The 22,358-nt window shown below is 43.8% G+C and overlaps 1 long non-coding RNA gene across 1 annotated transcript; it reads right to left on the bottom strand.

Moving 5' to 3' along the window:
• Positions 1–442: 442 nt before the first annotated feature.
• On the bottom strand, positions 443–2,637 carry LOC115124469 (uncharacterized). The gene is made up of 3 exons (XR_003862785.1): positions 2,484–2,637; positions 2,087–2,204; positions 443–619 (listed from the first exon to the last, which is right to left on the bottom strand). It is a non-coding gene; the product is annotated as an uncharacterized LOC115124469 (long non-coding RNA).
• Between the last annotated feature and the right edge of the window lie 19,721 nt (positions 2,638–22,358).

Below are 22,358 nucleotides of genomic sequence, written 5' to 3'. Positions count from 1 at the left end.
TATAAAGCCTCTCTACTGTATATAGCCTCTCTACTGTATATAGCCTCTCTACTGTATATAGCCTCTCTACTGTGTATAACCTCACTACGGTATATAACCTCTCTACTGTATATAGCCTCGCTACTGTATATAGCCTCGCTACTGTATATAGCCTCTCTACTGTATATAGCCTCTCTACTGTATATAGCCTCGCAACTGTATATAGCCTTGCTACTGTATATAGCCTCTCTACTGTTATGTTTCACTGTCTTTTAACTGTTGTTTTATTTATTTACTTACCTATTGTTCACCTAATACCTTTTTTGCACTGTAGGTTGGAGCCTGTAAGTAAGCATGTCACTGTAAGGTGTATTGTATTCGGTGCACGTGACAAATAAACATTGATTTGATTTGATTTAAATTATCATAGTAGTTAGTCAAAATGAAAAAGGCTAAGAAACAGTTATTGTTACAAAATTTTACACAAAACTTTATTTGCATTTGGTGGGCATCACCCAAATGTGATAATTTAAAGCATTGATATTTGCCTCCTTCCTCAGGGAACTGTCTGATAGCTGACAACGTGGTGGCAGGTTTGTTTGATGCGCTGCTCTAGAGTTCCATGGCCCAGCAGACTCACCTGCGAAAAGAGGGATGGACACGTTCGTTTTTAATAAAAGTCTGAGAGACTTTTAGTGGATTTTTTTCGTGACTTTTGGAGTGAGTGCAGTAAATCCAAACCGACCAGTGGCCCTGAATAATATCCTATATATCATCACACAGACAGACAGCCATAGTGAAGAAGGTTTAAACAGCCCGTGAAGTTACCACCAGCGGACCTGAAAGAGAGATAGGTAGAGGTACTGAATGCTCCTGAAAGAGAGATAGGTAGAGGTACTGAATGCTCCTGAAAGAGAGATAGGTAGAGGTACTGAATGCTCCTGAAAGAGAGATAGGTAGAGGTACTGAATGATCCTGAAAGAGAGATAGGTAGAGGTACTGAATGATCCTGAAAGAGAGATAGGTAGAGGTACTGAATGCTCCTGAAAGAGAGATAGGTAGAGGTACTGAATGCTCCTGAAAGAGAGATAGGTAGAGGTACTGAATGCTCCTGAAAGAGAGATAGGTAGAGGTACTGAATGCTCCTGAAAGAGAGATCGGTAGAGGTACTGAATGATGCTGAAAGAGAGATAGGTAGAGGTACTGAATGATCCTGAAAGAGAAATAGGTAGAGGTACTGAATGCTCTTGAAAGAGAGATAGGTAGAGGTACTGAATGCTCCTGAAAGAGAGATAGGTAGAGGTACTGAATGATCCTGAAAGAGAGATAGGTAGAGGTACTGAATGCTCCTGAAAGAGAGATAGGTAGAGGTACTGAATGATGCTGAAAGAGAGATAGGTAGAGGTACTGAATGCTCCTGAAAGAGAGATAGGTAGAGGTACTGAATGATCCTGAAAGAGAGATAGGTAGAGGTACTGAATGCTCCTGAAAGAGAGATAGGTAGAGGTACTGAACGCTCCTGAAAGAGAGATAGGTAGAGGTACTGAATGCTCTTGAAAGAGAGATGGCAAGAGAGTTCCATTTTTATTGAGGACTATAAGGGTGCCTTCCAATCAGTCAAATGGATGAGTAAAAGTCGCAGCAACTCAATGGTTTTCGCTTGAAGAGAGATGGTGGGGGGACTTGGGTGCCTTCCAATCAGTCAAATGGAGTGTTGAACAGTGTGTTTCCCCATCAAACAGCTGTGTTGAACATGTGTTTCATGCATTTTGGTTTGAAGGTAGCCTTTTTATTGGGTTCAAGTTGTATCTTCATGTCTGTATCTTCGCTCTCACTCTCTCTGACCCCTGACCTCCTATTGGCCCAGGGCCTCCAGCAAAACCCTCTGATCAGTCTCCGGCAAGGTGTTACTACAGGCTTATGGTATATATATCTCCATTCTGCACTGCATACAGAGTATTAGCTATACACAGCATATAAAACAATATGTATGGGTTCAAACCCACAGATTTGTACCTTGTCAGCTCGGGGGTTCGAACTTGCAACCTTCCTGTTACTAGTCCAATGCTCTAACCACTAGGCTACCCTGCCGCCCTGGCTTACTGACATGGGAGTATTCCATGTTTCTGCTGGTAGCAGGCCTCAACCTGGATGCTGGGAAATGTCCTGTCTTGGATTATGGTTGTATCCATCTCCACCAGGCTCCTGGAAATCATCTGACAAACCTGCAATACAATTGTAACTGTATTTAGTCAATTGAAGTCATGACAGACGTAGGTTATTTACACAGGAGTGTAAAGGTCTTTGTTCCAGCACTTCACTAACATCTCATTCAACTAATTGTGGTCTAAATTGAACAACGACTAAAGACTTACACACAGTTCTGTCCCCTGGGACAGAAACCACCCACTTCTGTGTTATTGAAAAAAGCTTTGCAAAGTTACAAGATTAGCTACAATTCTGCACGATAGAGAATAACACGTGTGGATCCATTTCTATCTGACCTTGTGAGTAAACTCCAAGTACCAAGATGATTTTCTTGGTGGCTGCTGGGAGGTTTCCACGTTATTTAGATCAGTCTGGATGTTGGGGATGTGCTTCAACCTGATGAAGAGAGAGCAGAGAGGGGGGGAAGACATTAACCACACTGCTCAACTTCCTGTGCTGTTTCAAGCTGCTGAGATCCCCCCCCCCAAGTACCTTTAATGGGCCATCATGTGGTAAATAGTTGCTTGATCAAGATGTCAGCAGTTTACGTTTAGCTAGGTAATCTACAGTATTGGCAGTGAAATTGAGCGGGTTTTCTTGCCAACTTCTTCAGTCACCAATGAATCAGTAAACAAGCAGTGGAATGTAGTTTGACAAGTGTTTAAAAGTCAGTAACAAGATGTGCGTTACCATCCAGGCCCTTGTCACAGCATGCAGTGGCCTGATAGGGAGATGACAATAATTGCATTATGTACGTTTCACTACCAAAGCCGTGTTATCATGTACTGCCCCGTTGCTAAACAATCCAACCATGTTTTGTTGTTGTTAGCGTCATTGATATAAATGGGCAAATCAAATATAATATCTAGTTCATAAACATTGACTGTATTATCTCTAGGGTCTTGTGTTGGTCCGGCAGCATGCTGCTTTGTAATGATCTTACTCCCTCACCACCTGAAACGCAATAACATTAAAACATGAAGAACAATAAGCCTAGTTAGTCAGTAACTTTGCTAACTGGACTAATTAAAACACTCATGTACATGTGCACAATAGGCTAAATGATATCCAACACGCCTAATTGTCTATTTGCAGTGAAATTGAGAGGGGCATTTTTCTTGCAAAATGTTTTCAATCAATTAACAGGGAGCAGAGTGTTTCAGTCAGTCTAGAAACATAGTCAGTCTAGAAACCTACCTAGTCTAGAAACCAAGCCAGTCTAGAAACCTAGTCAGTCTAGAAACCTACCAGTCTAGAAACCAAGCCAGTCTAGAAACCTAGTCAGTCTAGAAACCTACCTAGTCTAGAAACCAAGCCAGCCTAGAAACCTAGTCAGTCTAGAAACCTAGTCAGTCTAGAAACCTACCTAGTCTAGAAACCAAGCCAGTCTAGAAACCTAGTCAGTCTAGAAACCTACCTAGTCTAGAAACCAAGCCAGTCTAGAAACCTACCTAGTCTAGAAACCAAGCCAGTCTAGAAACCTAGTCAGTCTAGAAACCTACCTAGTCTAGAAACCAAGCCAGTCTAGAAACCTAGTCAGTCTAGAAACCTAGTCAGTCTAGAAACCTACCTAGTCTAGAAACCAAGCCAGTCTAGAAACCTAGTCAGTCTAGAAACCTAGTCAGTCTAGAAACCTACCTAGTCTAGAAACCAAGCCAGTCTAGAAACCTACCTAGTCTAGAAACCAAACCAGTCTAGAAACCTAGTCAGTCTAGAAACCTAGTCAGTCTAGAAACCTAGCCAGTCTAGAAACCTACCTAGTCTAGAAACCAAGCCAGTCTAGAAACCTAGCCAGTCTAGAAACCTTGTCAGTCTAGAAACCTAGTCAGTCTAGAAACCTAGCCAGTCTAGAAACCTACCTAGTCTAGAAACCAAGCCAGTCTAGAAACCTAGTCAGTCTAGAAACCTAGTCAGTCTAGAAACCTAGCCAGTCTAGAAACCAAGCCAGTCTAGAAACCTACCTAGTCTAGAAACCAAACCAGTCTAGAAACCTAGTCAGTCTAGAAACCTAGTCAGTCTAGAAACCTACCTAGTCTAGAAACCTAGCCAGTCTAGAAACCTAGTCAGTCTAGAAACCTAGCCAGTCTAGAAACCTACCTAGTCTAGAAACCAAGCCAGTCTAGAAACCTAGTCAGTCTAGAAACATAGTCAGTCTAGAAACCTAGCCAGTCTAGAAACCTAGTCAGTCTAGAAACATAGCCAGTCTGGAAACCTACCTAGTCTAGAAACCTAGTCAGTCTATAAACCTAGCCAGTCTAGAAACCTAGCCAGTCAAGAAACCTAGCCAGTCTAGAAACCTAGCCATTCTAGAAACCTAGCCAGTCTAGAAACATAGTCTGTCTAGAAACCTAGCCAGTCTAGAAACCTAACTAGTCTAGAAACCTAGCCAGTCTAGAAACCTACCTAGTCTAGAAACCTAGTCAGTCTAGAAACCTAGTCAGTCTAGAAACCTAGCCAGTCTAGAAACCTACCTAGTCTAGAAACCTACCTAGTCTAGAAATCTACCTAGTCTAGAAACCTAGTCAGTCTAGAAACCTACCTAGTCTAGAAACCTACCTAGTCTAGAAACCTACCTAGTCTAGAAACCTACTGTTACGTGTAAATGAGTAAAGAGGTGTGGAGTCAGGCGCAGAGAGCAAAGGATGTGGGAAAAACAACACGCTTAAATGTCCTGGAAACATAACATGAACAAAAGTGGAAACACAAATGAACAGAATTTTAAACGGACAGCGTGAAACCCAAATGCCAACAAAAAATACACTCAAACAAAGAAACAGGAGAACAAGCCCGCACGAAACAGAAGCGGGCTGAACAGACTTTATATAACCCTATCCTAACAACCAAACAAAAAACAGGTGATACCAATTAGACAGAACTAAACGAACACAGAACAACGGATCAGCGATAGCTAGTAGACCGGCGACGACGACCGCCGAGCGCCACCCGAACAAGAAGGGGAGTCACCTTCGGTAATATTCGTGACACCTACCTAGTCTAGAAACCTACCTAGTCTAGAAACCTACCTAGTCTAGAAACCTACCTAGTCTAGAAACCTAGTCAGTCTAGAAACCTAGCCAGTCTAGAAACCTACCTAGTCTAGAAACCTACCTAGTCTAGAAACCTACCTAGTCTAGAAATCTACCTAGTCTAGAAATCTACCTAGTCTAGAAATCTACCTAGTCTAGAAACCTAGCCCAGCAGTATCAATTAGCTATCTAGCTAGCTACTGGCATTTATAAATCAACTCCATCAATCAGATGGTTAACTAACTAGCGAATACATTTGTTTTCCTCTCGCATTTAAAGCTGTCTGACAAAGTTAGCCGGTGATAGTAAAGCTAGGATGCATGTCAGAGGCCAGATGGCTAACGCAATAGCGGCTGTCAATGCAATGGCTGGTCTGGTGTTTGTCTGAAACGCACCATTATATTTCACATGATCAGCAAATTACTCTCATTACTGTCACGCTTTATCACAACAACATCAAAAATCTATGAACATCGATAAAAGAGACAATTACTTTCGAGTAATAATTTAATTTACCTCATCCTCTCTTGCACATGTTGGGAGCTACTTCTTGATATTTGATTGATGGAACAATCCAGCCAATAGTTAGTTGTTTGTGGTTTGGGCAGATGGAACTGATTGGTCACCAGTAAAAGGTCCTGCCCCCAGGGCGAAAATCATTTTCCCTTGCAAATCTTAATCTACAAATTTACAAAACGTTTTACAAGATTACACATTTCTTGGTTGCGTGACAGTAACAGAACTCTGATAGAGCGCAGATAAAACATTATGCAAGTTTTATTTTTGATTCACAGCAGAATATTCGTATTCGTAAATTCACTTTTAATAATTCTAAAAAATAAATGTATAGCTGCAAATTTCATTGAATGTGTTCAAATTTCAAGTTCAAATTTTGCGACTGTTGTTAAATCTGTTGTTAAATCTGTTGTTAAATCTGTTGTTAAATCTGTTGTTAAATCTGTTGTTAAATCTGTTGTTAAATCTGTTGTTAAATCTTTCACACATGCTGATACAAGCTTGCAAAATCAAATTACACATTTGGGAATCATACTTGCAACCACGAATCTGAAACTACAACATTTAAACTCATCATTATAAACCCATACATGTTTGTCTTTTTATCAGACACTCTTATCCAGAGCGATTTACAGGATGGAGCAATTAGGGTTAAGTGCCTTATCCAGAGCAATTTACAGGAAGGTGCAATTAGGGTTAAGTGCCTTATCCAGAGCAATTTACAGGAAGGTGCAATTAGGGTTAACTCCGTTCTCAGGAACACACCTGAATCCATGCTGTATCGACAGCGTCTCCTCCGCGCTAGGCTGAGAAGCCATTGCGCACACTACACCTTCCACCCCCCCGGAAAGTTACTCTGTCCTCTTCCACCCTAACTTTGAAAAAAAACTTTGGATACCGCTAAAAACAAATATTGCATTAACCCTCCACCATAGAAAATAACATGTAAAGAAAAGAATCAAGAAAGTTAGTTAGGATAGAGCTTTCCACACCAAACACTCAAACTCCAAAAACACCCAGCATGCACCGAGAGAGAGAGAGAGAGAGAGAGAGAGAGAGAGTCATCATCGTACTTTACACCCTGAAAAAGAAGTGGTGCAAAGTGGACTTGACTGAGATAAATTCGAATGGATCATAATCCCACAGTCTTTGGTTTAAATGCCAGGACATCAATTAAAGAGATCCTTGCTAGGTCACAGTCACACTGCCTGAGAGTTTAAAGCCTCCACTACAAACCATAGAGGTAGTTCCCTCTGAGAGCACTACAACCCATAGAGATCATTTCCTTTTCTCCATTACACTTAGTTTAGTTGTGCCAGTAAATTAGGTCTCTTCTGCTAGAGGACAAGTTTCCCCAGACAGAGGAGAAAAGAAAAGAGAAGAGAGAGGGAGGGAGGAATGGAGAGATGCAGCTCCGTAGTCTTCTCCACTTACTGTGATGATAACCTGTCTACCCGTGCTGGATCCACTTCCTGAAAATAAACCAATTGAAGACTGGCTGAATGAGTGATGTCAGGCAACGGGTGGAGGACTAATTATTAAGTCAGGTAATTAAGAATTTGCTTACTTGAAAAAAAATACATTAGTTAAAGCTTTTTTGCTTTCCTGGAGGACAGAGACCCATACATAGTGATGCCCTGCAGCAGCTTTGGCTTTGTTCAAACTCGGCTCAAAACTAAATAAAATAATGATCTTGAGGGACAAGGCAGTGGGCATTACGGATTAGGGAAGTAAAATAAAACATTGTGTTACATACAACAATGTAACATTAATTGTGAATAGGTGGAAATATATTGCCAGTGATTTAATATGGTGTGAGTGAAGATGGTGTGAGTAAAGATGGTGTGAGTGAAGATGGTGTGAGCGAAGATGGTGTGATTGAAGATGGTGTGAGTGAAGATGGTGTGATTGAATATGGTGTGAGTGAAGATGGTGTGAGTGAAGATGGTGTGAGTGAAGATTGTGTGATTGAATATGGTGTGAGTGAAGATGGTGTGAGTGAAGATGGTGTGAGTGAAGATGGTGTGAGTGGATATGGTGTGAGTGAAGATGGTGTGAGTGAAGATGGTGTTATTGAATATGGTGTGAGTAAAGATGGTGTTATTGAATATGGTGTGAGTGAAGATGGTGTGAGTGAATATGGTGTGAGTGAAGATGGTGTGAGTGAAGATGGTGTGAGTGAATATGGTGTGAGTGAAGATGGTGTGAGTGAAGATGGTGTGAGTGAAGATGGTGTGAGTGAAGATGGTGTGAGTGAAGATGGTGTGAGTAAAGATGGTGTGATTGCACTAAACTGGCTTATGTTAAGTTTTCTGCCTTTCTTTTTAAATAGTATAATTTAGACATATATTTGGGGTTAACATGCAATGCCCTGACTTTAGTGTAAAATGCCAGTCTTTTTAATATTTAAAATTTTGTAAAACAAACAACAACAGACTGTTTTGTTGTCTTTCCAAAGATGTCGTGTATTCCCGCCCCTGGCACTTGAGAGACAATTCATTCCCTTTTTTCTGAAACATAATTTAGGAGAGAAATATGCCTTTTTTTCAAGTAACTCATCTGGAAACATTAACAGCTATTCTACGATGGGTAATACCATTGGATGAAAAGCAGAGAAACCTTAGCTCAATGTGCCGTAGTGGAGGGAACAAGATGAGAAGACACAACAGACACAACGATACACAACGATATACACTAACTGTATACATACGTAGGCACAGACGAATACATGCATGCACACACACATACACACATACACACATACACACAACCATACACACATACACAAACAACACACACACACACATACACACATACACATATACACACAACCATACACACATACACACATACACACAACCATACACACAACCATACACACAGCCATACACACATATACACTCAACCATACACACATACACACATACACACATACACACAACCATACACACATACACACATACACACAACCATACACACAACCATACACACATATACACTCAACCATACACACATACACACATACACACATACACATACACACATACACATATACACATATACACACAACCATACACACATACACACAACCATACACACACACAGCTCTGCAAAACTGGTGGTGCCACACAACGGCTAATCTTCACTCAGCCCCAGACAACAACAAAAACAATATATTTTTGAAAATGGTGAAAATAGGGAAGAGGGAGGAGATTGATCTAATTAGAGGAAGGGATCTGCTTTAAATGTTTTAGCAGCTGTATAACGTATTTTATATAGACTCCTAAAGGGATCCAACCCTTTTAGTTTTCAGGTCACCAGGTCACCAGGTCAACAGGTCACCAGGTCACATTCAGGTCACCTGGTCACCTGGTCACCTGGAACACTGTTCAGTCGTGTGGTCGGGTGCCACAAAGAGGGACTTAGGAAAATTGCAATTGTCTCAGAACAGAGCAGCACAGCTGTCCCTTGGATGAACACAGAGAGCAAACATTAATGATATGCATGTCTGTCAATCTCTCCAGACTCAAAGTGGAGGAGAGATTGACTTCATCACTTCTAGTATTTGTGAGAGGTATTGATTGACATGTTGAAAGGTGTCACGGAACCCTCCGGAACTTTCATCACACACACCTGTCCCCTATTTCCCACTGATTAGTATTTGTATAAGTGTGTCCTTTGGTTTCCATTGGGCTGTACCATTATTGTTCCAATGTCCATTGGTGCGTGTGAGTACCTGTGCTGTGTCTGTTTTGGGCTTTCGTGCCCTTGTGGATTTTTTCGGGTGATTAACGGGTCTCGTCCCGTGTGTTAATCATCGTGTGTGTGTTATTTATTCGATTATTATTATATTATATATAATTATAGTTATTTATTTATTATATCATTGGGTCTCGCCCCATTTATTTTTATTTCAGGTTTCAACCCTGTGTTTTGGGTTTCAACCCTGTGTTTTGGGTTTCAACCCTGTGTTTTGGGTTTCAACCCTGTGTTTTGGGTTTCAAACCTGTGTGTTTTGGGTTTCAACCCTGTGTTTTGGGTTTCAAACCTGTGTGTTTTGGGTTTCAACCCTGTGTTTTGGGTTTCAAACCTGTGTGTTTTTTGTTTCAACCCTGTGTTTTGGGTTTCAACCCTGTGTTTTGGGTTTCAACCCTGTGTTTTGGGTTTCAACCCGTGTTTTGTTACGTGTTTGTTTGGTCTTCATCCCACGCCGTAATTTGTATACATTTTTTTTAAAACCTGTTAAGCATTCCTGCGCCTGTCTCCCAAATCATTCATACCAACGTGACAGGTAGAACCATTTGTAAGTGTAAAGGGATGTACCTACACCAACAGCTCCCTCTGTAAAGGTCCAGAAGGATTTTCAGCGATTTGACGGTGAAAAGAGCGACTGAGCGAACAATGTGATTTATTGTAATTCAGTCCAAATGTCAACTTCTCCTTGTTCTATTTCTGGTATAAAAAGGCACAATGTGTTCTCAGACTTTTGGACATTGCTGTAGATATGGGAACTGGGGAGCTGTAAATACAGAAGCTATATTCCACGTATTCCCTTAATATATTCTCACCTCCTCCTTTTAACCCATTGAGTCCCATCATAACTCCGTTTTGGACTTACAACCCCTTTTAGATAATTTTTTATTTTCTTCTAGAGCCTCTGCATCTGTAGATACCTTTAGTCTGTGTGATTATTTGTCCTCTCTCTCTCTGTCTCTGTCTCTGTCTGTCTCTCTCTGTCTCTCTGTCTCTCTGTCTCTGTCTCTCTCTGTCTCTCTCTCTCAAACACACACGCACATTACCGCACCCACACCCACACCCATACAGACACACGGCAGTCAGGCTTTGGCAGCTTAGCTTACAGACCATTCAGTGCTCCCCCATCTCTTCATCTCTCCTTTCACTAAGAGAGCTTTTTCTCAAGTGGGGTCATGCTTGACTAACTCCCGCAAGCCTACCTATACCCCTGCCTGCGTCATTGGGTTGCAATGGAGTATGGTCACAGACAAGGTTCTCTCACCCGGAGAAACATGGTCACAGACGAGGTCCTTTCACATAGAGAAAATGGTCACATGGTCACAGACGAGGTCCTTTCACATAGAGAAACATGATCACATGGTCACAGACGAGGTCCTCTCAAATGGAGAAATATGGTCACAGACGAGGCATGGTTACACACTCACACATAGAGCATGGTCAATGTTTACACACACACACACACACACACACACACACACACACACACACACACACACACACACACACACACACACACACACACACTCACACTCACACTCACTCACACACAGAGCATGGTCAATGTTTACACACACACACACACACACACACACACACACACACACAGAGCATGGTCAATGTTTACACACACACACACAGCTTGGTGATTGGTTATACACACCTTCCCCATTCTCTGACCCCTATTTTCCAGACTGCAGGGTTGTGTCAGTACAGGCTGAGTGATGAAATCCAGTGCCTCTCTTTGTGTTGTTAATAGATTTAGAGTCCCCTCCCCTGAGGCAGAAAGTATTATTTTATCAGCCTGTGAATGTTACTTAAGAGGCACCAAAAGAGAGGTTGACATCAAGGAAGGGAAGGAAAAGGAAAGGGGGGAAGGAAGGGGGAAAGGAAGGGGGAGAGGGAAAAAGGGGGAAAGGGGGGGAAAGGAAGGGGGAGGGAAAAGGAAGGGGAGGGAAAGGAAGGGGAGGGAAAGGAAGGGGGAGAAAGGGAAAAAAGGAAAAGGAGAGGGAAAGGAAGGGGAGGGAAAAGAGGGAAAAGGAAGGGGGGAAAAGGAAGGGGGAGAGGGAAAAGGAAGGGGAGGGAAAGGAAGGGGAGAGGGAAAAGGAAGGGGGAGAGGGAAAAGGAAGGAGAGGGAAAGGAAGGGGGAAAGGGAAAGGGAAAGGGAAAGGGAAAAAAGGAAGGGGGAGAGGGAAAAGGAAGGGGGAGAGGGAAAAGGAAGGGGAGGGAAAAGGAAGGGGAGGGAAAAGGAAGGGGAGAGGGAAAAGGAAGGGGGAGGGAAAAGGAAGGGGCAGAGGGAAAGGAGGGGAAGGGGGAGAGGGGAAAGGAAGGGGGAGAGGGAAAGGAAGGGGGAGAGGGAAAGGGGAAGGGGGGGAGAGGGAAAGGAAGGGGGAGAGGGAAAAGGAAGGGGGAGAGGGAAAGGAAGGGGGAGAGGGAAAAGGAAGGGGGAGAGGGAAAGGAAGGGGGAGAGGGAAAAGGAAGGGGGAGAGGGAAAGGAAGGGGAGAGGGAAAAGGAAGGGGGAGAGGGAGGGGAAAGGGAAAAGGGGGGAGAGAGGGAAAGGGAAGGGGAGAGGGAAAGGAAGGGTAGAGGGAAAGGAAGGGGGGAGGGAAAAAAGGAGGGAGAGGGAAAGGAAGGGGGAGAGGGAAAGGAAGGGGGGGAGAGGGAAAGGAAGGGGGGGAGAGGGAAAGGAAGGGGGAGAGGAAAAAGGAAGGGGGAGAGGGAAAAGGAAGGGGAGAGGGAAAGGAAGGGGGAGAGGGAAAGGGAAGGGGGAGAGGGAAAGGAAGGGGAGAGGGGAAAAGGAAGGGGGAGAGGGAAAAGGAAGGGGAGAGGGAAAGGAAGGGGGAGAGGGAAAGGAAGGGGAGAGGGAAAGGGAAGGGGGAGAGGGAAAAGGAAGTGGGAGAGGGAAAGGGAAGGGGGAGAGGGAAAGGGAAGGGGAGAGGGAAAGGAAGGGGGAGAGGGAAAGGGGGGGGAGAGGGAAAGGAAGGGGGAGAGGGAAAGGAAGGGGAGAGGGAAAGGAAGGGGGAGAGGGAAAAGGAAGGGGGAGAGGGAAAGGGGAAGGGGGAGAGGGAAAGGAAGGGGAGAGGAAAGGAAGGGGGAGAGGGGGGGGAGAGGGAAAAGGAAGGGGAGGGGAAAGGAAGGGGAGAGGGAAAAGGAAGGGGAGAGGGAAAGGAAGGGGAGAGGGAAAGGAAGGGGAGGGAGAGGGAAAAGGGGAAGGGGGAAAAAGGAAGGGGGAGAGGGAAAGGGAAGGGGGAGAGGGAAAGGAAGGGGGAGAGGGAAAGGGAAGGGGAGAGGGAAAAGGAAGGGGAGAGGGAAAAGGAAGGGGAGAAGGAAAGGGAAGGGGGACAGGGAAAGGAAAGGGGGAGAGGGAAAGGAAGGGGAGAGTGAAAAGGAAGGGGGAGACAATAGTCCTCTCTAGTTACCCGAAGGGGAGGAAACTAAGGGGGAGAGTTACCTGAAGGGGAGGGAAAAGGAACTAGTCCTCTTGAGTTACCTGAAAGGGGGGGACAATAGTCCTCTTGAGTTACCTGATGGGTTGGACAATAGTCCTCTTGAGTTACCTGGAAAAGGAAGGGGACAATAGTCCTCTTGAGTTACCTGATGGGTTGGACAATAGTCCTCTCTAGTCACCCGATGGGCTGGACAATAGTCCTCTCTAGTTACCCGATGGGCTGGACAATAGTCCTCTTGAGTTACCCGATGGGCTGGACAATAGTCCTCTGGAGTTACCTGATGGGTTGGACTATAGTCCTCTGGAGTTACCTGATGGGTTGGACACTAGTCCTCTCTAGTTACCCGATGGGCTGGACAATAGTCCTCTTGAGTTACCTGATGGGTTGGACAATAGTCCTCTGGAGTTACCTGATGGGCTGGACAATAGTCCTCTTGAGTTACCTGATGGGTTGGACAATAGTCCTCTGGAGTTACCTGATGGGCTGGACAATAGTCCTCTTGAGTTACCTGACGGGTTGGACAATAGTCCTCTCTAGTTACCCGATGGGCTGGACAATAGTCCTCTTGAGTTACCTGATGGGGAAGGGGGAGAATAGTCCTCTTGAGTTACCCGATGGGCTGGACAATAGTCCTCTTGAGTTACCTGAAGGGGAGAGGGAAAGTCCTCTTGAGTTACCCGAAAGGGCTGGGGGACAATAGTCCTCTTGAGTTACCTGATGGGTTGAGGGAAAATAGTCCTCTCTAGTTACCCGATGGGCTGGAGAATAGTCCTCTGGAGTTACCTGATGGGTTGAGGGACAATAGTCCTCTGGAGTTACCTGATGGGCTGGAGGGAATAGTCCTCTTGAGAAACCTGATGGGTTGGACAATAGTCCTCTTGAGTTACCTGATGGGTTGGACAATAGTCCTCTTGAGTTACCCGGATGGGTTGGAGGGAATAGTCCTCTGGAGTTAAAGGATGGGTTGGGGAAAATAGTCCTCTTGAGTTAAAAGATGGGTTGGACAATAGTCCTCTTGAGTTACCTGGGGGATGGGAAAAGGGAAAATAGGGGGAGAGTTACCTGATGGGGGAGGACAATAGTCCTCTCTAGTTAAAGATGGGTTGGACAATATTCCTCTCTAGAGGGAAAAGGATGGGGGAGAGGGAAAATAGTCCTCTCTAGTTACCCGATGGGGGAAATAAGGGGAGAGTAGTTACCCGATGGGGGGACAATAGTCCTCTCTAGTTACCTGATGGGTTGGACAATAGTCCTCTTGAGTTACCTGATGGGTTGGACAATAGTCCTCTTGAGTTACCTGATGGGTTGGACAATAGTCCTCTTGAGTTACCCGATGGGTTGGACAATAGTCCTCTCTAGTTACCTGATGGGTTGGACAATAGTCCTCTTGAGTTACCTGATGGGTTGGACAATAGTCCTCTCTAGTTACCCGATGGGTTGGACAATAGTCCTCTCTAGTTACCCGATGGGCTGGACAATAGTCCTCTCTAGTTACCTGATGGGTTGGACAATAGTCCTCTGGAGTTACCTGATGGGCTGGACAATAGTCCTCTTGAGTTACCTGATGGGCTGGACAATAGTCCTCTTGAGTTACCTGATGGGTTGGACAATAGTCCTCTCTAGTTACCCGATGGGCTGGACAATAGTCCTCTTGAGTTACCTGATGGGTTGGACAATAGTCCTCTGGAGTTACCTGATGGGTTGGACAATAGTCCTCTGGAGTTACCTGATGGGTTGGACAATAGTCCTCTCAGCAATTATCTGGAAATCAGCTAATCCTCTGACCTTCATGCAATGGAATGGTAAAATGCTTTATTAGAAAATAATTGAAAGTGCGGTGGAAAGAATCAAAATAGTGCAGTTTGAAAGGCCAAGTGGCCGCTGGGAGTTGTGGGTTTGGGCAGGTGTGATGTAAGGATGTTTTGTATGATGTTGTCATTTGTACGTGTATGTTTTATATTAAACAAAATCATATACAAAAGATTTAAAGACCTTCGCTTGAAAAATAAGAAAAAAAGTGCCAATAGTGCTGTTGGTTAATTTTGAGATGCTGTAGCCTCAAAATAGTCTGCTGTAGCCTCAAAATAAATCAAAGAAAACTTAAGGCATCTGTCATTCATTTTGACGTTTTTGCCAAGAAGATCTTAGTCACGCAAAGTTTATATCTAACTAATATTTTTGCAGTATTTGGTGCAGGGAGGGAGGGAGGGAGGGGAGAGGAGGATTTTTTTTGCTGGCAAGGTTAATTCTGTTTTCCTACCTCTGTGTCACCTGTAGCAATTAAACTCATGACAACTTTCTGCTGAGAGAGAGAAAAAAAAGGAGGAGAGAAAGAAAGGTACAAAGAGATAGGCTGGGAAAGAAAGAGTTTCTGTAGAAGTAAGGACAATAAAATAGATAGGGGTGGTCTGCTGACATCAAATCAACTGTATTTATAAAGCCCTTCTTACATCAGCTGATGTCTCAAAGTGCTGTACACAAACCCAGCCTAAAACCCCAAACAGCAAGCAATGCAGGTGTAGAAGCACGGTGGCTGTAGTACTATGGAGCATGCGAATTTTCGCGCAACATTTCAGCGCCCTGCTATTCATGCCAGGAATATGGTACGTTCATTTGGTTAGTTTGTGTGGAAAGGAAACAGTCAGACCTTTCCAAAAGTGTTTAAATCACGCCTGTGCCATTTACAGAACGTGCGTTTCCGTCGAATAGGTCATGAAAATCTGTTCACTGAAAATGTAAAAATATATTCTTCCGCGCCTGCAGGCAATTGTTTACAGAGAACAGAATTAAATAGAGCCGTGTTCTCATTGGCTACAGCTTCCCCATGCTGTATAGAGTTAGGTCATTAGTTTCGCAATTGATTCTTGGTCTAACCCAAACAAGGGAACTACTTTCCTACTGCCACCGCCCAGATTTTCGAGCGACCATTTTCAAACATGTTTTTCTCCACGGACCAGCTAACGATTTCACACCGTCTCCTGAGGTATTTTATCGCTTATTAACGTGTACTAATACCTAAAGTAGCATTACAAAAGTATTTCGAAGTGTTTTGTGAAAGTTTATCGTCGACTTTTGGCATTTTAAAAAATATATAAAATGCTAATTTTTTCCTCCAATTCCAAGGTATTCCTAGCTCGATATCTAGGCTATATATGGACCGATTTAATCGAAAAAAGACCCTAAATGATGTTTATGGGACATCTAGGAGTGCCAAGAATGAAGCTCGTCAAAGTCAAGGAATGTTTTATATTTTATTTCAGCCTTTTCGTTTGCGAGCGCTAACGAAAAATCTGTCATTTTTGTGATGTTGCACTTATGTGAGGCTGCATGGTACAGATAATAACGTCTCATGCTTTCCCCGAAAAGCATTTTACAAATCTGACTTGGTGAATAGATTCACAACGAGTGTAGCTTTAATTTGGTATATTGGATGTCAATTTTTATGACATTTTGACTTTTATCATAAACTATGCGTGGTGCACTTGAAATTTCAGAAAATGCGATTCCCAATGGGGAACCGCTTCCATAACAAGCTAGGAAAAACTCCCTAGAAAGGCCCGAACCTGAACTGATATCTCTAGTCTAAACTGACGGATTTCGATGGGGATTTTTGTATTATGTTACTCTGATTCATATATCAAACAGGGAATGTAGTATTGGATATTTAATGGTTGTAGTCGATAACATGGTACACATGTATGCAATGCACATACATCAAAGATTTTCTTTCTCGTTTAATTGGGATCAAAGCAGGACGAAAGAGACTACATTGATGCTTTCTGCAACATTGGTACCAAAAGCCAATATAAATTACTCTATTCAACTGTGCACACAGTTGAGGGGGTATTTTCATTTTTCTGAGACAAGTATCTGTGTAGAAGTACTACAACCGTTTGGTCAGGTCATTGTTGTAAAATATCATGTTTTCTCAATAATGTACCTGGTTAAACACAGTTATTCAATTACAAACTGGAAAGTATCAAAGACAGATAAGGTCCTCTCACATACCGGACACCGTATCTAGCCCACCACATACTCCCACCAACAAGGCTCTCTGAAAGGCACGACAAACCAAATCCAAACCAAAACAGAGCCCTATACGGCATTGCTCCTGTGTGTACCCATCATTCATCACCTCTCTGACATTCCTCTGTGTTAGACTAGTGTTTTACAAGGCGCTATGCACAATGTCCACAGCCGACACAAAACCAAACAATACCCAGGAACAATGTGGAAAGACACAGAGGGAAATAAAAAGAGAGAGATGAAAAAGAGAGATAGAGAGAGAGGAGGGAGAGAGGGAGGGAAGGAAGGGGAGGAGAACATGAGGTTGAGAATGAAAGAGAGGGAGACGTGGTAATGTTGTAGATAAGCTTTGATTAAAGACCTTCAGGAAAACCAGACGCGCAGCTAACTGTTCCCTCATCAGTCTCCTAATGGGCCTGGGGTACAAGGCCATTGTTTCAACATGGGTGCCCAGATGTTTCACTTTGGAATGCACCCTCCCCTCTCTTCCTCCCCTATTTCCCCTTCTCTCCTCCTTTCCTTCCTCCCTCCATGACGAGACTGGAAGGTTCATAGAGAGAGAGAGAGAGAGAGAGAGAGAGAGAGAGAGAGAATAACTAAACTCTGCTGCAACCTGCAGAACCTTTAATTGCCAAACGCGTTCTTCTTCGCTGGGACTCAATTACAATGGCAAATTGCGAATGATTAAATAGGTAAGGCCTACAAACAAGCAAGAACAGCTTTTCTTAGGGGCATTTCCTCTTTTAAGTAACCCACACCATCCCACCAGCCCGCCAGGTCAAAATGCAGATCAGGCAGTACCCTGCTGTCTGTACTGTGTTCAAAGAGCCTCCTTCAAAGAGAGGAGGAGAAAACTTACTGGAGACATGGAGGAGGAGGAGGAAACTAACTGGAGACATGGAGGAGGAGGAGGAAACTAACTGGAGACATGGAGGAGGAGGAGGAAACTAACTGGATACATGGAGGAGGAGGAGGAGGAGGAAACTAACTGGATACATGGAGGAGGAGGAGGAAACTAACTGGAGACATGGAGGAGGAGGAAACTAACTGGAGACATGGAGGAGGAGGAGGAGGAAACTACCTGGAGACATGGAGGAGGAGGAGGAAACTAACTGGAGACATGGAGGAGGAGGAGGAAACTAACTGGAGACATGGAGGAGGAGGAAACTAACTGGAGACATGGAGGAGGAGGAAACTAACTGGAGACATGGAGGAGGAGGAGGAGGAAACTAACTGGAGACATGGAGGAGGAGGAGGAAACTAACTGGAGACATGGAGGAGGAAACTAACTGGAGACATGGAGGAGGAGGAAAAAACTAACTGGAGACATGGAGGAGGAGGAGGAAACTAACTGGAGACATGGAGGAGGAGGAGGAGACATGGAGGAGGAGGAGGAAACTAACTGGAGACATGGAGGAGGAGGAGGAAACTAACTGGAGACATGGAGGAGGAGGAGGAACATGGAGGACAAGGAGGAAACTAACTGGAGACATGGAGGAGGAGGAGGAGGAAACTAACTGGAGACATGGAGGAGGAGGAGGAGAATGGAGGAGGAGGAGGAAACTAACTGGAGACATGGAGGAGGAGGAGGAAACTAACTGGAGACATGGAGGAGGAGGAGGAGGAAACTAACTGGAGACATGGAGGAGGAGGAGGAAACTAACAGGAGACATGGAGGAGGAGGAGGAGGAAACTAACTGGAGACATGGAGGAGGTGGAGGAAACTAACAGGAGACATGGAGGAGGAGGAGGAGGAAACTAACTGGAGACATGGAGGAGGAGGAAACTAACTGGAGACATGGAGGAGGAGGAAACTAACAGGAGACATGGAGGAGGAGGAAACTAACTGGAGACATGGAGGACAAGGAAACTAACTGGAGACATGGAGGAGGAGGAGGAAACTAACTGGAGACATGGAGGAGGAGGAGGAAACTAACTGGAGACATGGAGGAGGAGGAGGAAACTAACTGGAGACATGGAGACATGGAGGAGGAGGAGGAAAAACTAACTAACTGGAGACATGGAGACATGGAGGAGGAAACTACCTGGAGACATGGAGGAGGAGGAGGAAACTAACTGGAGACATGGAGGAGGAGGAGGAAACTAACTGGAGACATGGAGGAGGAGGAGGAAACTAACTGGAGACATGGAGGAGGAGGAGGAAACTAACTGGAGACATGGAGGAGGAGGAGGAGGAACAAACTAACTGGAGACATGGAGGAGGAGGACATGGAAACTAACTGGAGACATGGAGGAGGAGGGAGGAGGAAACAAACTAACTGGAGACATGGAGGAGGAGGAGGAAACTAACAGGAGACATGGAGGAGGAGGAGGAAACTAACTGGAGACATGGAGGAGGGAGGAGGAAACTAACTGGATACATGGAGGAGGAGGAGGAAACTAACTGGAGACATGGAGGAGGAGGAGGAGGATACTAACTGGAGACATGACATGGAGACATGGAGGAGGAGGAGGAAACTAACTGGAGACATGGAGGAGGAGGAGGAAACTAACTGGAGACATGGAGGAGGAGGAGGAAACTAACTGGAGACATGGAGGAGGAGGAGGAAACTAACTGGAGACATGAAGGAGGAGGAGGAGGAAACTAACTGGAGACATGGAGGAGGAGGAAAGTAACAGGAGACATGGAGGAGGAGGAGGAGGAGGAGGAGGAAAGTAACAGGAGACATGAATAAGCTCACTAATCGGACAGAGTCGGAATGAGATGACCGACTGCATTCTTGCCAGCTTATAAATATGATATAAAGAACACATTATTAAAGCTTGTATATCATATAATTACATACAGAATATGGAATATGGAACAGAATGTGTCATAATACTGCAATTTAGTAATTGTCATGCAACATTTGAAGTGCATAATCAAACACTATATTTTATCCAAGGCTGGGCCTAATACATTTTATAAAAGGTCACACAATACGTTTAGTAGTGATTCGTATGTTGAAGATGTAAATAATATTTGCTGGTCTGTGGCGTGTAATGAGGAGCAAGCATTACAACACCCGCTGATATTGACAACTACTTTAATTATTCCTTCATTGGCAAGATGAACAAATTCTTAACCTATACCTCTACGTACAATTCCAGTCAAAATATTGGACACACCTTCTCATTCAAGGGGTTTTCTCTATTTGGCTATTTTCTACACTGTAGAATAATAGTGAAGACATACAAACTATGACATAAGACATATGGAATCAGTAACCAATAGTAACCAAACTCTTAAGGATCGACCGCATTTGTTCAATATTCGCCTAAAATGACATCAATCCCAAATCTAACTGCCTGTAGCTCAGATCTGGTAAAAGATAATACAAAGAAAAAAAAAGAACAACCATCATCTTTGAAATGCAAGAGAAAGGCCACAATGTATTATTCCAGCTCAGGTGCAATTTAGATTTCGGCCACTAGATGGCAGCAGTGTGTTTGCAAAGTGATCCAATGAACCATTGCATTTCTGTTCAAAATGTTGTATCAAGACTGCCCAAATGTGCCTAATGTCTTTATTAATAACTTGTCATGTTCAAAACTGTGCACTCTACTCAAACAATAGCATGATATTATTTCACTGTAAAGCTACTGTAAGTTGAACAGAGCAGTTAGATAAACACTAATTTAAGCTTTCTGCCAATATCAGATATGTCTATATCCTGGGAAATGTTCTTGTTACTTACAACCTCATGCTAATCGTATTAGCCTACGTTAACTCAACCGTCCCGCAGGGGACCCACCAATCCTGAAGTTGTCAACAAATCAAAATATATTTTATATTTTTTTTAAGTTGCCAGCCTTTGCCTTGATGACAGCTTTTCACACTCTCTCAACATTCTCTCAACCAGCTTCACCTGAAATGCTTTTCCAACAGACTTGAAGGATATGCTACATATGATGAGCACTTATTGGCTACTTTTCCTTCACTCTGCAGCCCAACTCATCTTATCTCTTGATATCCATGAAACCCAAATACGTCCGTTGGACTGCCAGATGGTGAAGCGTGATTCGTCACTCCAGAGAACACATTTCCATTGCTCCGAGACCAATGGTGGCGAGCTATACACCACTCCAGCCGATGCTTGGCGTTACACATGATATTCTTTGGCTTGTGTGCGGCTTCTCGGCTACTCGGCCATCGAAAAACACATTTCATGAAGCTGCCAACAAACAGTGTGCTGACATTGCTTCCAGAGTCAGTTAGGACCTCGGTAGTTAGTGTTGCAACCGAGGACAGACAATTTTTATGCACTACCCTCTTCAGCGCTCGTTGGTCCCGTTCTGTGAGCTTGTTTGGCCTACCACTTTGCTGCTGAGTCATTGTTGCTTCTAAATGTTTCCACTTCACAATAACAGCACTTACAGTTGACCGAGGGCAGTTCTAGCAGGGCAAGAATTTTGAGGAACTGACCTGTTGGAAAAGTAGCATCCTATGACGGTGCCACATTGAATGTCACTGAGCTCTTCAGTGTGGGCCATTCTACATGTCGATATCTGTCTATGGAAATGTGATGTCTGTCTGCTTGATTTGATACACCTGTCGGCAACTGGTGTGGCTGAAATAGCTGAATCCACTCATTTGAAGGGGTGACCACATACTTTCTTGCCATGTAGTGTATATCGTATATATATATACAGTGCCTTGCGAAAGTATTCGGCCCCCTTGAACTTTGCGACCTTTTGCGACATTTCAGGCTTCAAACATAAAGATATAAAACTGTATTTTTTTGTGAAGAATCAACAGCAAGTGGGACACAATCATGAAGTGGAACGACATTTATTGGATATTTCAAACTTTTTTAACAATTTAAAAACTGAAAAATTGGGCGTGCAAAATGATTCAGCCCCTTTACTTTCAGTGCAGCAAACTCTCTCCAGAAGCAAGGCACTGTACTTTATCATGTTCTTCTTATTTTTACTTCTCGTGTGTTTTTGTTCTACCCTGTTATTTTTAGAATTACATTAATATTGATTACTGCATTATTGGGGTTGAGAAGAAAGGCATTTCACTGTACTTGTGCACCAGTGGAGACCACTGAGAGGAGGACAGCTCATAATAATGGCTGGAACGAAGCAAATGGAATGGCATCATGTGTTTGATGTATTTGAAACCAGTCCAACTATTCCGCTCCAGCTATCACCACGCGCCCATCTTTCCCAATTCAGATGTCACCAACATCCTGTGTTGTGCATGTGACATTAACACTTGCAATTTGTATTCTGCCTCCGGCCAACCCATTGGTTTCTGGACAGTCAGATGGGAAAGGAAATGCCTTCAATTGAAATGTGTCTTCTGCATTAAACCCTCTGAATCAGAGAGGTGTAGGCGGCTGCCTTAATCTACATCAATGTCATCAGCGTCTGAGGAACTGCCTAGTGGTTAGA

Source organism: Oncorhynchus nerka, linkage group LG3 (assembly GCF_034236695.1).
Source record: "Oncorhynchus nerka isolate Pitt River linkage group LG3, Oner_Uvic_2.0, whole genome shotgun sequence".
NCBI lineage: Eukaryota > Metazoa > Chordata > Actinopteri > Salmoniformes > Salmonidae > Oncorhynchus > Oncorhynchus nerka.
This window is presented reverse-complemented; position numbering and strand designations above follow the sequence as displayed.